The sequence below is a fragment of the Hemitrygon akajei genome, chromosome 6 (genome assembly GCF_048418815.1).
Source record: "Hemitrygon akajei chromosome 6, sHemAka1.3, whole genome shotgun sequence".
NCBI lineage: Eukaryota > Metazoa > Chordata > Chondrichthyes > Myliobatiformes > Dasyatidae > Hemitrygon > Hemitrygon akajei.
In genome coordinates this window covers 102,635,645-102,649,756 of record NC_133129.1, presented here as the reverse complement: position 1 = coordinate 102,649,756, position 14,112 = coordinate 102,635,645, and the positions used below count along the sequence as shown (strand labels likewise).

The 14,112-nt window shown below is 42.2% G+C and overlaps 1 protein-coding gene across 3 annotated transcripts in view; it reads left to right on the top strand.

Annotated features, from left to right (window-relative positions):
* Nucleotides 1–9,678: 9,678 nt before the first annotated feature.
* LOC140729367 (E3 ubiquitin-protein ligase RNF167-like) overlaps nucleotides 9,679–14,112 on the top strand; it is a 203,392-nt gene continuing 198,958 nt past the window's right edge. Inside the window, exon 1 of one of the 3 annotated variants that reach the window (XM_073049026.1) lies at nucleotides 9,679–9,814. The gene's annotated coding sequence lies outside the window, so the exon portion shown is untranslated. The remainder of the gene's footprint in view (nucleotides 9,815–14,112) is intronic. The other 2 variants (XM_073049027.1, XM_073049028.1) reach the window with 2 other exon arrangements.

Below are 14,112 nucleotides of genomic sequence, written 5' to 3'. Positions count from 1 at the left end.
GGTTACTTAGCATAATTCATCTGGCACAAAAGAGGGAGGAAATGAGTGTGGCAGTTGCTTTAGATGCAGAAAAAGCATTTGATAGATTGGAATGGGATTTTTTATTTAAGGTATTGGAAAAATATGGATTAGGAGTATCTTTTATAAATTGGATTAAAACCTTAAATACTAATCCCAAAGCTAAAGTAGTGACAAACGGCCAAATTTCAACACCATTTCAGTTAACAAGGTCAACTAGACAAGGTTGTCCATTATCACCTGCTTTATTTGTATTGGCGATAGAACCATTAGCTGAATTAATTAGAACTGACTCAGATATTATGGATTTCAGATTAACCTATTTGCTGATGATGTTCTGATTTATCTAACAAACCCATTATATTCGTTGCCTGAATTATCTTTTAGATTGGAAGAAAGAATCCCTTATATTAAAACATTTGATTGATCTATGGAATAAGACAAATGTTGATGATGAGATAAAGAAATCTTTATTAGCAAAGAGACCTCTAATTCAGAATAGATTTATTCCTTTTACCATGGATAACCAACTCTTATATAGCTGGTTTCAAAAAGGGTTTAGATATGTTTTGAAGGAGGTATATTAATATCATTTGATCAATTAAAGAATAAATATAAAATATCAAATAACACTCTTTTCTGTTATTTCCAATTAAGGGCTTATTTAAGAGATAAACTGGGTCAAACAATGTTAATGCCGAAACCTAATGAAATAGAAACTTTAATTCAAAAAGAAAAAAATTTAAAAATTACTTCTTGTATTTATAATTTGATTCAAAAACAGACAATTAAACAAGGAATTCATAAGTCAAAACAAAAATGGGAAACTGATTTGAATATTAAAATTGATGAAACAAGTTGGTCAAGATTATGTCTTGACAGTATGACAAATATAACAAATATCCGACTTAGATTAGTACAATACAATTTTTTACATCAATTATATATTACACCACAAAAAATAAATAGATTAAACCCCAAATTTATCTGATCAATTTTTTTCGATGTAATCAAGACATTGGTACTTTTTTACACTCTACTTGGTCTTGTTTTAAAATTCAACCTTTCTGGACAAATTTAAGAGTTTTATTGGAACACAACTTCCACATAACCCAATATTATTTTTACGAGGTGATATTGAAGGGATAAAACCGAAACCTAAATTGAACAAGTATCAGAAAGAATTCATAAAAATTGCATTGGCAGTAGCCAAAAAGGTTATTGCAATTACTTGGAAATTGGATTCATACTTAAGTATGGATCGTTGGAAGAATGAAATTTTTAGCTGCATTCCATTTGAAAAAAATTACTTATAATTTAAGAAATAAATATGACATATTTCTGAAAATTTGGTGCCCTTATTTACAAAAGATGGGATTAAGTATATAGGTGCTCCAAAGATAAAGTTATTGGTCATCTGGGGAAAGAAATAAATACATATATTAAAGCTATTTTGAATTCCATGGAGCATGTGGGGATCTTCCGATATCCAGGCAGTCTTTCTTTTTTTTCTTCTTTCTTTTTTTCTCTCTTTTTTTTATACATAGGGATATGTTAGGAGGAGGGGTTAAGGGGAGGGGGGATGGTTGATATTATTCTATTCTACTCTATGTAACCTATTTAAAAATTTAATTAAATTTTTTTTTAAATGTCCAAAATTTTCAAGGAGATTTATAAGAATTTTTTTGTGGTATGATCACTGTGGGAAGACACCACAGGAAGCTCGCACAGGTGTATTGTAACTGGATAGTATTCTGTTTTCAGTAATATTTGAATTTGGGATAAATATTTGCCATGAATATTGGAGGATCTTCTTTGCTGTCTACAATCAAACTGTGGGTTCTTGAGTCTCACTGGGTGAAGCCTTTCAACTGTGGCTGATTTACGAGGGGTGATTGACAAGTTCATGGCCTAAGGTAGAAGGAGTCAATTTTAGAAAACCTAGCACATTTATTTTTCAACATAGTCCCCTCCTACAGTTATACACTTAGTCCAGCGGTCATGGAGCATACGGATCTTGGACCTCCAGAAAGTGTCCACAGCATGGGTGATTGATACTTTCATGGCCTAAGGTAGAAGGAGATGAGTTTACAGCTCTCGTTACATGCACATGCACTTCAACTCTTTGAGTGATTATGCAGAAAGTTTGAAGTTAATAACTCATCTCCTTCTACCTTAGGCCACAAACTTATCATTCACCCCTGCTGTGGGCACTCTCTGGAGGTCCAGGATCCGTATACTCCAAGACCACTGGACTAAGTGTGTAAATGTAGGAGAGGACTATGTTGAAAAATAAATGTGCTAGGTTTTCTAAAATTGACACCCTCTATCTTAGGCCATGAACTTATCAATCACCCCTCGTATTATCCTTCTCAGTCCAATTCTCCTGCCTTCTCCTCATAAACTTTGACACTCTTACTAATCAAGAACCTATCAACCTCCAGTTTAAACATATCCAATGATAAAGTAGCCTACAGGATGATAATAGACAACAAAAGAAAAGAGAGAAGAATCAGAACCAACGTTATTATCATCGACGTGAAACCTCTTGTTTTGTGGCAGCAGTACAGCACCAGATTAAAAAGGAACTTGAGTCACAACAATAAATAAATCTGTGCCAAAAAGGACTAGTGAGGCAGTGTTCATGGACTGTTCAGAAATCTAATGGCGGGGGGAAGAAAATTTCCCTAAAATGGTCAGTGTGGGTCTTCAGGCTCCTGTACCTCGTCTCTGATGGTAGTAATGAGAAGAGGGCATCTGATGGATGGTGAGGGTCCTAGTGATGGATACTGCCTTCTTGAGGCAGCACAGGCTTGTGCCGGGCCAGTGATGGAGCTTGCTGTGTCTCTGTAGTCTCTTGCTATCCTGTGCATTGCTGACTCCATCCCAGGCGGTATGGAGTCCTACCAGTCAGAGTACTGCTCACAGCATTTGTGGAAATATATGTTTGACCCAGGATAGATTCTCTGACACCCAGGAATTTGAAGCTGCTCGTCCTTTCCACTGCTGAGCCCCCGATGAAGACTGATGTGTTCTCCCAGTGTCTCCTTGCTGAAGCCCACCTTCAATTCCTTGGTCTTACTGACACTGAGTGCAAAGTTGTTGTCGCTATGCCATTCACCTGGCTCATCTGTCTCACTCCTGTATGCCTCCCTGTCACAATTTGAAATTGTGCCATCAGGTGATGATGCTGTTAGAGCTGTGCTTAGCCACACAGCCATGTGTGTAGAGAGAGCATAGAGCAGTGGGTTAAGCATACATCCTTGAAAAATGCCCGAGTTGATGGTCAGTGAGGAGGAGGTATAATTACCAATCCACACTGACTGTGGTCTCCCATTAAGGAAGTCACAAATCCATTTGCAGAGGTCATAAACACAAGAGATATTGCAAATGCTGAAAATGTAGAGCAATATACAGAAAGTGCTGCAGGAACTTGGGCGTAATCTAAGGAAATGAATAAACAGTCAATGTTTCAGGCCAAGACTCTTCATCAGGACTGGGAGGGAAAGGGGAAGAAGGCAGAATAAGAGGGAGGGGTGAGGAAGGTGTACAAGCAAGAAGCTGATGGGTGAAACCAGGTGGGTGGGGGAGGGTTATAAAATAGGAAGCTGGGAGACAGACAGACATACTTTATTGATCCCGAGGGAAATTGGGTTTCGTTACAGCCGCACCAACCAAGAATAGTGTAGAAATATAGCAATATAAAACCGTAAATAATTAAATAATAATAAGTTAATCATGCCGAGTGGAAATAAGTCCAGGACCAGCCTATTGGCTCAGGGTGTCTGACACTCCAAGGGAGGAGTTGTAAAGTTTGATGGCCACAGGCAAGAATGACTTCCTATGACGCTCAGTGTTACATCTCGGTTGAATGAGTCTCTGGCTGAATGTACTCCTGTGCCTAACCAGTACATTATGGAGTGGATGGGAGTCATTGTCCAAGATGGCATGCAACTTGGACAGCATCCTCTTTTCAGACACCACCGTCAGAGAGTCCAGTTCCACCCCCACAACATCACTGGCCTTACGAACAAGTTTGTTGATTCTGTTGGTGTCTGCTACCCTCAGCCTGCTGCCCCAGCACACAACAGCAAACATGATAGCACTGGCCACCACAGCCTTGTAGAACATCCTTAGCATTGTCCGGCAGATGTTAAAGGACCTCAGTCTCCTCAGAAAATAGAGACGGCTCTGACCCTTCTTGTAGACAGCCTCAGTGTTCTTTGACCAGTCCAGGGACTTATTAGGGAGAGTCAACATGGCTTTGTGCATGGTGGGTCATGTTTAACAAATCTAGGTATATATGCTGAGGTAGTAAATCAGATTAGACATTGGCTCAATGGGAGAAGCCAGAGAGTGGTAGTGGAGGATTGCTTCCCTGAGTGGAGGCCTGTGACTAGTGGTGTGCCACAGGGATCAGTGCTGGGTCCATTGTTATTTGTCATCTATATCAATGATCTGGATGATAATGTGTTAAATTGGATCAGCAAATTTGCTGTTGATACAAAGATTGGAGGTGTGGTGAACAGTGAGGAAGGTTTTCAAAGTTTGCAGAGGGATTTGGACCAGCTGAAAAATGGGCTGAAAAATGGCAGATGGAGTTTAATAGAGACAAGTGTGAGGTATTGCACTTTGGAAGGACAAACCAAGGTAGAACATACAAGGTAACTGGTAGGGCACTGAGGAGTGCAGTAGGACAGAGGGATCTGGGAATACAGATACAAAATTCCTTAAAAGTGATGTCACAGGTAGATAGGGTAGTAAAGAGGGCTTTTGGTACATTGGCCTTTATAAATCAAAGTATTGAGTATAAGAGTTGGAATGTCATGGTGAGGTTATATAAGACATTGGTGAGGCCAAATTTGGAGTACTGTGTGCAATTTTGGTCACCTAATTACACAAAGAATATTAGTAAGGTTGAAAGAGTGCAGAGAAGGTTTACAAGAATGTTGCCGGGACTTGAGAAACTGAGTTACAGAGAAAGGTTGAATAGGTTAGGACTTTATTCCCTGGAGCGTAGAAGAATGAGGGGAGATTTGATAGAGGTGTATAAAATTATGATGGGTATAGATAGAGTGAATGCAAGCAAGCTTTTTCCACTGAGGCTAGGGGAGAAATAAACCAGAGGACATGAGTTAAGAGTGAAAAGGGAAACGTTTAAAAGGGAACATTAGGGGGAGCTTCTTCACACAGAGAGTGGTGGGAGTGTGGAATGAGCTGCCAGATGAAGTGGTGAATGCAGGCTCACTTTTAACATTTAAGAAAAACTTGGACAGGTACATGGATGAGAGGGGTTTGGAGGGATATGGTCCAGGTGCAGGTCAGTGGGACTTGACAGAAAAATGGTTCGGCACAGCCAAGAAGGGCCAAAAGGGCCTGTTTCTGTGCTGTAATGTTCTATGGTTCTAAAGGAAAGGAGGAGGGGCACTAGGGGTGGATGATAGTAGGCAGGTGAGTAGAAGAGAAGGGGTAATGGGGGGCAGAATGGGAAATTAAAGCGGGAAGGGGAGGGAGAAATATTACCAGAAGTTGGACAAGTTGATGTTCATGCCACCAGGCTACTCAGACAGAATATGAGGTGGTGCTCCTCCAACCTGACAGAAGCCTCATCATGTCTGTAGAGGTACAAAGGTGCTGAGTTTTCAAGTTTGTAGACTTCAAAAGTTGGTGTGGGTAATGTAAATGCCTGCAATGAACAAGGCCAAGCCACTTAACACACTGAGTCAGACATGCACCCAATGAAAATATGGTTTGTGCGAAGCTCGGGCTGTAGTATCAATGCTAGACATGTGTCCTAGATAAAGAGAAGAACAGGATCCATCATCTGATGCAAATACCCCACACCTTTTCATCACTACCAGCCTAGACTCCGGAACTCCCGCCCCAGTAGCTTTCTGAGCTCATGAGGACTGCAGAGGCTCACTCCCACCCTCTCAGTTAAGGATCAGTATTAATTGCTACAGGGTGGTGGACTGGAGATGAGTCACCAGCAAAGGAGACGTAAAGCACCTTCTCTCTGCTAACCAGCAGGTCACCGCTGGGCAAATTGTTACACCTCCTTAGCATCACCCTACCCCCTTCCTCCATGATCAGGGTCACGTGAAACCATGGGAGCAGTTGGTGCATATCACAAATCCTGCTTATGCAACCACTGACAATCTCAGAAGAGTATTGATAATGGCTGGGATCACCCGTCTTGTGAAGACACTGCCCAGAGGAAGGCAATGGCAAACCACTTCTGCAGAAAAAATTTGCCCAGAACAATCATGGTCACCATGATCGCCTACAATGTACGACACAGCACATAACGATGATGATGATTAATTGCTGCGTTTCTGATGATGCACACACTCAAGACAATGAGTATGAAGAAATGAATTTGCTATTCTGCCTGCTGGTGCTGAATGAATATGCCAGGACTGTCACTGAACGTAGCTACAAGGCATGCTGTCACAGGAAAACACCTTCCATCATGAAGGATTTGCACCATCCACGCCATGCTCTCTTCTTGCTACTGCCAGCAGGAAGGAGGCACAGAAGCCTCAGGACTCACAAACAGTTATTCCCCCTCAACCATCAGGCTCTTGAACCAGTGGGGATAACTCCACTCAACTTCATTCATCTCAACACTGAACTGATTCCACAACCAACGGACTCACTTGCAAGGACTTTACAACTCATGTTTTTGATATTTATTGTATACATTTGTTGTTATTTTATTTTTTTCTCTTTTTGAATTTGTAAGTGAATGTGTGGCCGAGGAACTGGTGCAGGGATCAGGGTTTAGGTTTATGGATCTTTCGGATCTCTTCGGGGGGAGGTACAACCTGTACAAAAGGGATGGGCTACAGCTGAACCCGAGGGAAACCAATATCCTTCTGGGCAAGTTTGCTAGAGCTGTTCAGGAGGGTTTAAACTAATTTGGCAGGGGGATGGGAGCTGGAGATGAGATAGTTGGTTTACAAACAGAGGGAATATGTCGTGAGACTGCTAGCAAGTTGATGGGGCAAAACTGCAGTTCAACAGAACGAGTTGCAATGTAAAAGGCGGACATAATTGAAAAATGTGAGTGGAGGTCTGAAGGTGTTATGATTGAATGTGAGCAGTATACGGAATAAGGTAGATGAACTTAAGCACAGTTTCAGATTGGCAGGTATGATGTAGGCATCACTGAATCATGGCTGAAAGAAGATTATAGATGAGCGCTTAAGGATACACATTGCATCGAAAGGACAGGCAGGTAGGCTGGTGGGGGGGGGGGTGACATGGCTCTGTTGGTTAAAAAAAATGAAGTCGAATCATTAGGAAGAAGTGATACAGAATCAGGTGTTGAATTATTGTGGGTAGAGCTAAGGAACTGCAAGAGTAAAAAGACCCCGAGGAGTGGTACATACATATCCCCAAACAGTAGTAAAGATGGTAGGCGCTTCAGATCCCTCCAGACTAAGACTAATAGGCACTGGAGAAGTTTTTTCCCTACTGCGGTCACTTTGCTGAACAGTTAACTGCCGGTTAACTGTCGGCTAACTATTACTTGGATTGCACTACCTGTGTGTATAATCTATATTTTCATTTATATTTATCATTATTATTGTTATGAGCAGAGAGACAACATCTGCCGGAAGTAAATTTCTTGTATGTGCATAGGTACTTGGCGATTAAAGTCTGATTCTGATTCTGATGTGGTCTACAAACACAATGGGAGATAGAAAATGCATGTGAAAATGGCAATGTTACAATAGTCATGAGGGATTTCAATATGCAGGTAGATTGGGAAGATTAGGTTGAATTTCTAGAATGCCTACACTTTTTAGAGTAGCTCATGATTGAGCCCACCAGGGATCAGCTGTTCTGGAATAGGTGTTGTGCAAAGAACCAGAATTGATTAGCGAGCTTAAGGTAAAGTTCCACAAAGTTCCACATGGAAGGTTAGTTAAGAAGGTTCAGTCGTTAGGTATTAATGCTGGAGTAATAAAATGGATTCAACAGTGGCTAGATGGGAGATGCCAGAGAGTAGTGGTGGATAATTGTTTATCGGGATGGAGGCCGGTGACTAGCGGGGTGCCTCAGGGATCTGTTTTGGGCCCAATGTTGTTTGTAATATACATAAATGATCTGGATGATGGGGTGGTAAATTGGATTAGTAAGTATGCCGATGATACTAAGGTAGGAGGTGTTGTGAATAATGAGGTGGGTTTTCAAAGCTTGCAGGGAGATTTAGAAGGTGGAGTCTCATGTAGGTGGTGAAGAAGGCTTTTGGAACGCTGGCCTTTATAAATCAGAGCATTGAGTACAGAAGTTGAGATGTAATGTTAAAATTGTACAAGGCATTGGTAAGGCCAAATTTAGAATATTGTGTACAGTTCTGGTCACCGAATTATAGGAAAGATATCAATAAATTGAGAGAGTGCAGAGAGGATTTACTAGGATGTTACCTGGGTTTCAGCACTTAAGTTACAGAGAAAGGTTGAACAAGTTAGGTCTCTATTCATTGGAGCGTAGAAGGTTGAGGGGTGATTTGATCGAGGTATTTAAAATTTTGAGAGGGATAGATAGAGTTGACATGAATAGGCTGTTTCCATTGAGAGTAGGGGAGATTCAAACGAGAGGACATGATTTGAGAGTTAGGGGGCAAAAGTTTAAGGGAAACACGAGGGGGTATTTCTTTACTCAGAGAGTGATAGCTGTGTGGAATGAGCTTCTTGTAGAAGTAGTAGAGGCCAGTTCAGTTGTGTCATTTAAGGTAAAATTGGATAGGTATATGGACAGGAGAGGAGTGGAGGGTTAGGGGCTGAGTGCGGGTAGGTGGGACTAGGTGAGATTAAGAGTTCGGCACGGACTAGGAGGGCCGAGATGGCCTGTTTCCGTGCTGTGATTGTTATATGGTTATAAAGAACCCTTGGGAGAGAGAGAGAGAGAGAGAGAGATCATAATATGTTTGAATTTACCCTGAAATTTGAATAAGAGAAGCTAAAGTCAGATGTATCGATATTACAGTGGAGTAAGAGGAATTACGGAGGCACAAGAGAGGATGTGTTCAGAATTGACTGGAAAAGGACACTTTCAGGGATGACAGTGGAGCAGCAATGGCTGGAATTTCTGGAAGCAATTTGGAAGGCGCATGATATATGTAGATCCTAACGAAGATGAAGTATTGTAAGGGCAAATGACACAACGTGACTGACAAGAGAAGCAAAAGCCAACTTAAAAGCCAAAGAGAGGAAAAAAATAGAGATGTCAGAGGATTAGGAAGCTTTTAAAAACCAATGCTGAGTCCCTCCAGCATTTTGTGTGCGCTGCTTGGATTTGCAGTTTCTCTTTCGTTTATAAAATTCACACGTTTTCGAAACGTCTCACAGGGAGAACATACGATATACATTAGAATGGCAGGAACACATGTTAGGAGCGAACCCGCAACCCCTCAGCGGCCAGGCGGATTAGGTAAATAGGGCGGGGCTTAGTTTATGACAGACAATGGTGGTAGAGTAATAGCGTATAGAGTGGGCGGGGCGCGGATGTGACTGACAGGAAACCCACCGCTTGCGTTGACAGAAAAGGAGGGGTGGTTAATTTCATTCGGTGTATTGACGCCTATGTAAGGGCGGGTCTACGTCGGTGACAGACAGGGGGCGGGGCACCTTGGATGACGGACAGGGGATACTGTTGTTGACCGACAAGGGGCGGAGCAAGCAGGCGTCGCCATTTTCCTGCACTATGGAGTTCAGCAGATACGCCAGCGACGGAGGGCTGGCCTAGTCGGTGATTCTCTAGTCCTAGCCAGAGCCGGCGCTTCTCGGTGAGTCCAGCTCCCGCCTGTGGCCACAGACATGGAGGTGGTAGGGGGGAGTGGAGGGGGTGAACAGGGGCAGTTAAGGTGTTCATTGGCCGGAGAGGAGGGGGCGTTATTGTGCAGCGATGATGAAGAGAGAGAGAGAGAGCAAGTCACGGATAGGGGAGATCGGGCAGGGCTGAGGGTTTACAGAATGGGGAGGTCGAGTAGGGGGAGAGAAAGTGGCATGGGGTGGGAGGGGTGATTTGGTGGGGTAGGGTCTGAACGGGATGGGAAGGAGGGAGAAGTTGGGATGGGAGGGAGGTTGCGCCAGGAGGGCGGGGGTGATCTGTTGTGGGGACAGGGTGATTGGAAGCTGATCGGGTGAGGAAGCAGGGAAGAGTGACCACTTGGAAGACAGTTTTGGGGGTGGGAATGACTTGGAGGCAGGCCGTTCAGGAGATGGGCGGTTGTTTTGAGGTGAGGGGTTAGGGTGAGGATGGGGATGTGAGAAGTGGAGTGAAGGAATGGGGATGTGGATGGGGCAGGGTCAGTCGGGGTGGGCATGGGTCTGGGAGGAGGCAGAGTGAAGTGAGGGCCTGTTAAAGGTGGATGTGTGGCGAGGAGGACTGGGAAAGGAGGGGAGGGCACAGTGAGGCTGGTCCTGATTGTAGGGTGGGGTGCCTGTGGGACTCGGGTCAAGTTGGAGGTGAGTGCATGGGTGAAGTGCGTGTAGAGCAGAGTCACAGCTGAATGACAGAAAGAAGCTTGGGGAAGAGATGGGTTTGGGTAGATGGACTAGAGGGGTGCATTGCTCACTTGAATTGACTTTATTTCTTAAACCCTTCACCAACATGAGTAAAAATCTTTATGTTACATCTCCGTCTAAGTGTGCAATGTGCAATCATAGTAATTTATAATAACATAATAAATAGAACAGTCAATGTAATATAGAGTACACTCAAAATCAGCGTGAGTTAATCAGTCTGATACCCTGATGGAAGAAACTGGGCTGGAGCCTGTTGGTCCTGGCTTTTATGCTGTGGTACCATTTCCTGGATGGTAGCAGCTGGAATAGATTGTGGTTGGGGTGACTTTGGAGAGAAATGGAAACAGGATGGTTAAAGTGACAAAGGATGAAGATGTGTGGCAGATATGTTCATACAGTAAAGGTTTGCCAGCCCAGTGGAGTGAAGTTGCGTGCCTTTGTGGAGGAGCTCAGACGCTTACACTTGTCCTTCTGTAGCTTTCTCTATTCCTGAGTCGTTGAATCAAATGATGTAAGCACAGCCTTGTGTGAGGAGGTTTATTATCCCCCCGCTGTGACCTTCCCTGCTACTGGGAGAACTCAAGATCAGAATCAGGTTTAATACTACTGGTACATATTGTGAACTTTGTTATCTTTTTGGCAGCAGTACAATGTAATTACAGTATGTATATATATAGATATATATATATTAAATACAGTCGCCCCTTATCTGCGGGGGATTGGTTCCGGGACCCCCCCCCACCCGTGGATACCAAACAATGCGGATTTTCAAATTGGTGGACTTTAGGATCCAGCGGAGCTCTGGAGCTTATTTAACTGGTCTCAGTGCGGTGGAGTTTAGGACCTGGCGGAGCTTGGGACTCGCTGCCTGCAGTGTTTCTGTTCCGGAAATGATCACGATTAAAAATAAAGTGGAAATAATAAAGTGATCAGAAAGAGGTGAAACACCTTTGGTCATTGGAAAAGTGTTAGGCTACAGTTGGTCAACGATCAGAACAATTTTAAAGGATAAAGTGAGAACAGTGGAGCATGTGAAAGCCCTGCCCCAATGCTACAATTATACTAAGCAATGCAGTGGTTTAATTATTGAAATACATATGTTTCTTTAGTGTTTTATATGCATAGAAAGGCAAAATATGCACTATATACTAAGACAAACGTTTGACTAACTGAGGCTAAATAATACCCGATGAACCAGTTCTGACTTAGAGAACTTCTGGATTTCTTTGATTCCCGATCCGTGGTAACCTATGCACTTCCTCCCGTATACTTAAATCATCTCCTCTAGATTACTTATAATACCTAATACAATGTAAATGCTATGTAAGTAGTTGTTGTACTGTATAGTTTAGGGAATAATGACAAGAAAAAAAGTCTGTACATGCTCAAACAACAATTGCTGGAGAGAGAACTTCTGAGTTTTCCTGATCCGTGGTTGGTTGAATCTGTGCATATGGAACCTGCGGATAAGGAGGGCCGACTGCAGTTAAATTAAATAAATAGTGCAAAAATAGAGATTTAAAAAAAAAGTAGTGAAGTAGTGTTCTTGGACTTAATGTCCATTTAGAAATTGGATGATAGAGGGAAGGAAGCTGTTCCTGAAACGTTGAGTGTGTGGCTTCAGGCTTCTTAACCTCCTTTGCAATGTTAGCAATGAGAACAGGGCATGTCCTGGGTGATGGGGGCCTTTAATGACGGACACCGCCTTTTTGATTAATCACTCCTTGGAGATGTCCTGGATACTATGTAGGCTAGTGCCAATGATGGAGCTGATTGCTTACAAGTCTCTACAGCTTATTACAATCCTGTGCAGTAGCCTCTGCCCTCCCACCAGGTAGTGATGCAACCAGTTAGAATGCTCTCTGTAGAAATTTATGAGCTTCTACTCTTTTTCTATCTACCTCTCAGAATTTGAATGTGGAATACAGAGGAATTTGCCTCTCATAATTCTATCAGATCTCCTCCTCCTCCTCTCCTCTTCTTCAAGGAAAACAAGCCCAGTCTGTCCTCAAAACTGCACCATTCCATCCTCGGCAATATCCTGGTGAATCTTGAATGCACTGATATCCCACTGTAGGTCCGCAACCAGAATTGAAATTAGCTGTGGTCTAATCAGTATTTAAAAAGTTGAACTGAGACCTCTCTGCTCTTATCCGTATGCCTTCTTCACTGTAAGGAAAAAGTTCCAACATGGTTCCTTTTTGGGTATATTCTTAACTAAAACAGAAGTCTGTAAGACAAAGTGCTGAGTGATTGTTCTGAGGGAAAAAAAAGGAACCAGTCCACAACACGATGTTTTGAGAAAGTTAAGAGTACATCTATAGCCATAACTGGAAAATGGTGAAAAACATTTTTCATGGAAAGATGAGGTCATTGTGCAGGTGTAGGTACCAAGTGCATGGAAAAGTAGCAGTTTTGAAGGGTATAAAAAGGGGCAAATGGATTCATTCACTATTTGTATTGTTACCTTCAGGGTCCCTTTGTTCCTTCGTGCTTCCTATTGTTCATGATACATACTCCGTCCTTATTTAATTCCCCCACCCCCAAAAAGCCTCACTTACCTGGATTAAATTCCATCTGCCCAAGTTACTAAATCAAGCCAAGTTTATAGTCATTTAACTATATACATGTATACTGTCAAACAAGACAAAGTTTCTCTAAAGCGGGGTGGGGGGGGGGGTCAAGCGATGCAGTATACAGAACACATAATAACATGACAGTGAAGATGGAATCTACAGATGGATTATACATCAATAAATAAAGTAAGAGGCATAAATTAAACATTGAAAGTACAGGTTAACCAGTGACACTTTGTGATGTGGCAAGAAGTTCAGAAGCCTAATGGCCTGACGGAAGAAGCTGTTTCCCATCATGACTATTCTTGTCTTTGTGCATCGGAGTCTCCTGCTTGATGGTAGAAAGTCAAAGAGGATGCTGGATGGGTGGGTGGGATCCTTAATAATCCATGTGTACGCAGCGCTCTGATAAGTGTCCTCGATAGATAGTACAGGGACCCCTAGGATCCTCTCAGCTATTCTCATAGGCTTTTGTAGGGATTTCTGGCCTGATGCTCAGCTGCTCCTATACCAGATGGAGGTGTAATTTGTCAGGATGCTCTTAATAGTGCTCCTATAACATGCTGCAGTTGCTCAATGCCATTCTATAGTTTAACACAAGTATTCTCACTTTCAACATCACCAATTTTCACGTCAAACTGATCATACAGTAATGTGCAGAAGTCTTAGGCACCCTAGTCTTTTAAAATAAATTTTGTTTTAGATGTTTTTTCTGTCTTCTGCATTAGTGTCAGTAGAAAAGAGCAAAATTTAGATTTTTAAACATTTATTTTCCAAAAAAATTAAATGTTACAGATGAACGTTTGTGTTTCATTAAAGAAAATAACATCTTAAATAATAGACCTCTTTTCAAATAAAATCTTGATAACTTTGGAGGTATACAGCCCAGTGCATGATTAAACAAAGATAACAAGCAGGGATATTAATGATCAATGACATAATGAAGTTGAATGAACTAAATTGATTAATTGAAACAAACT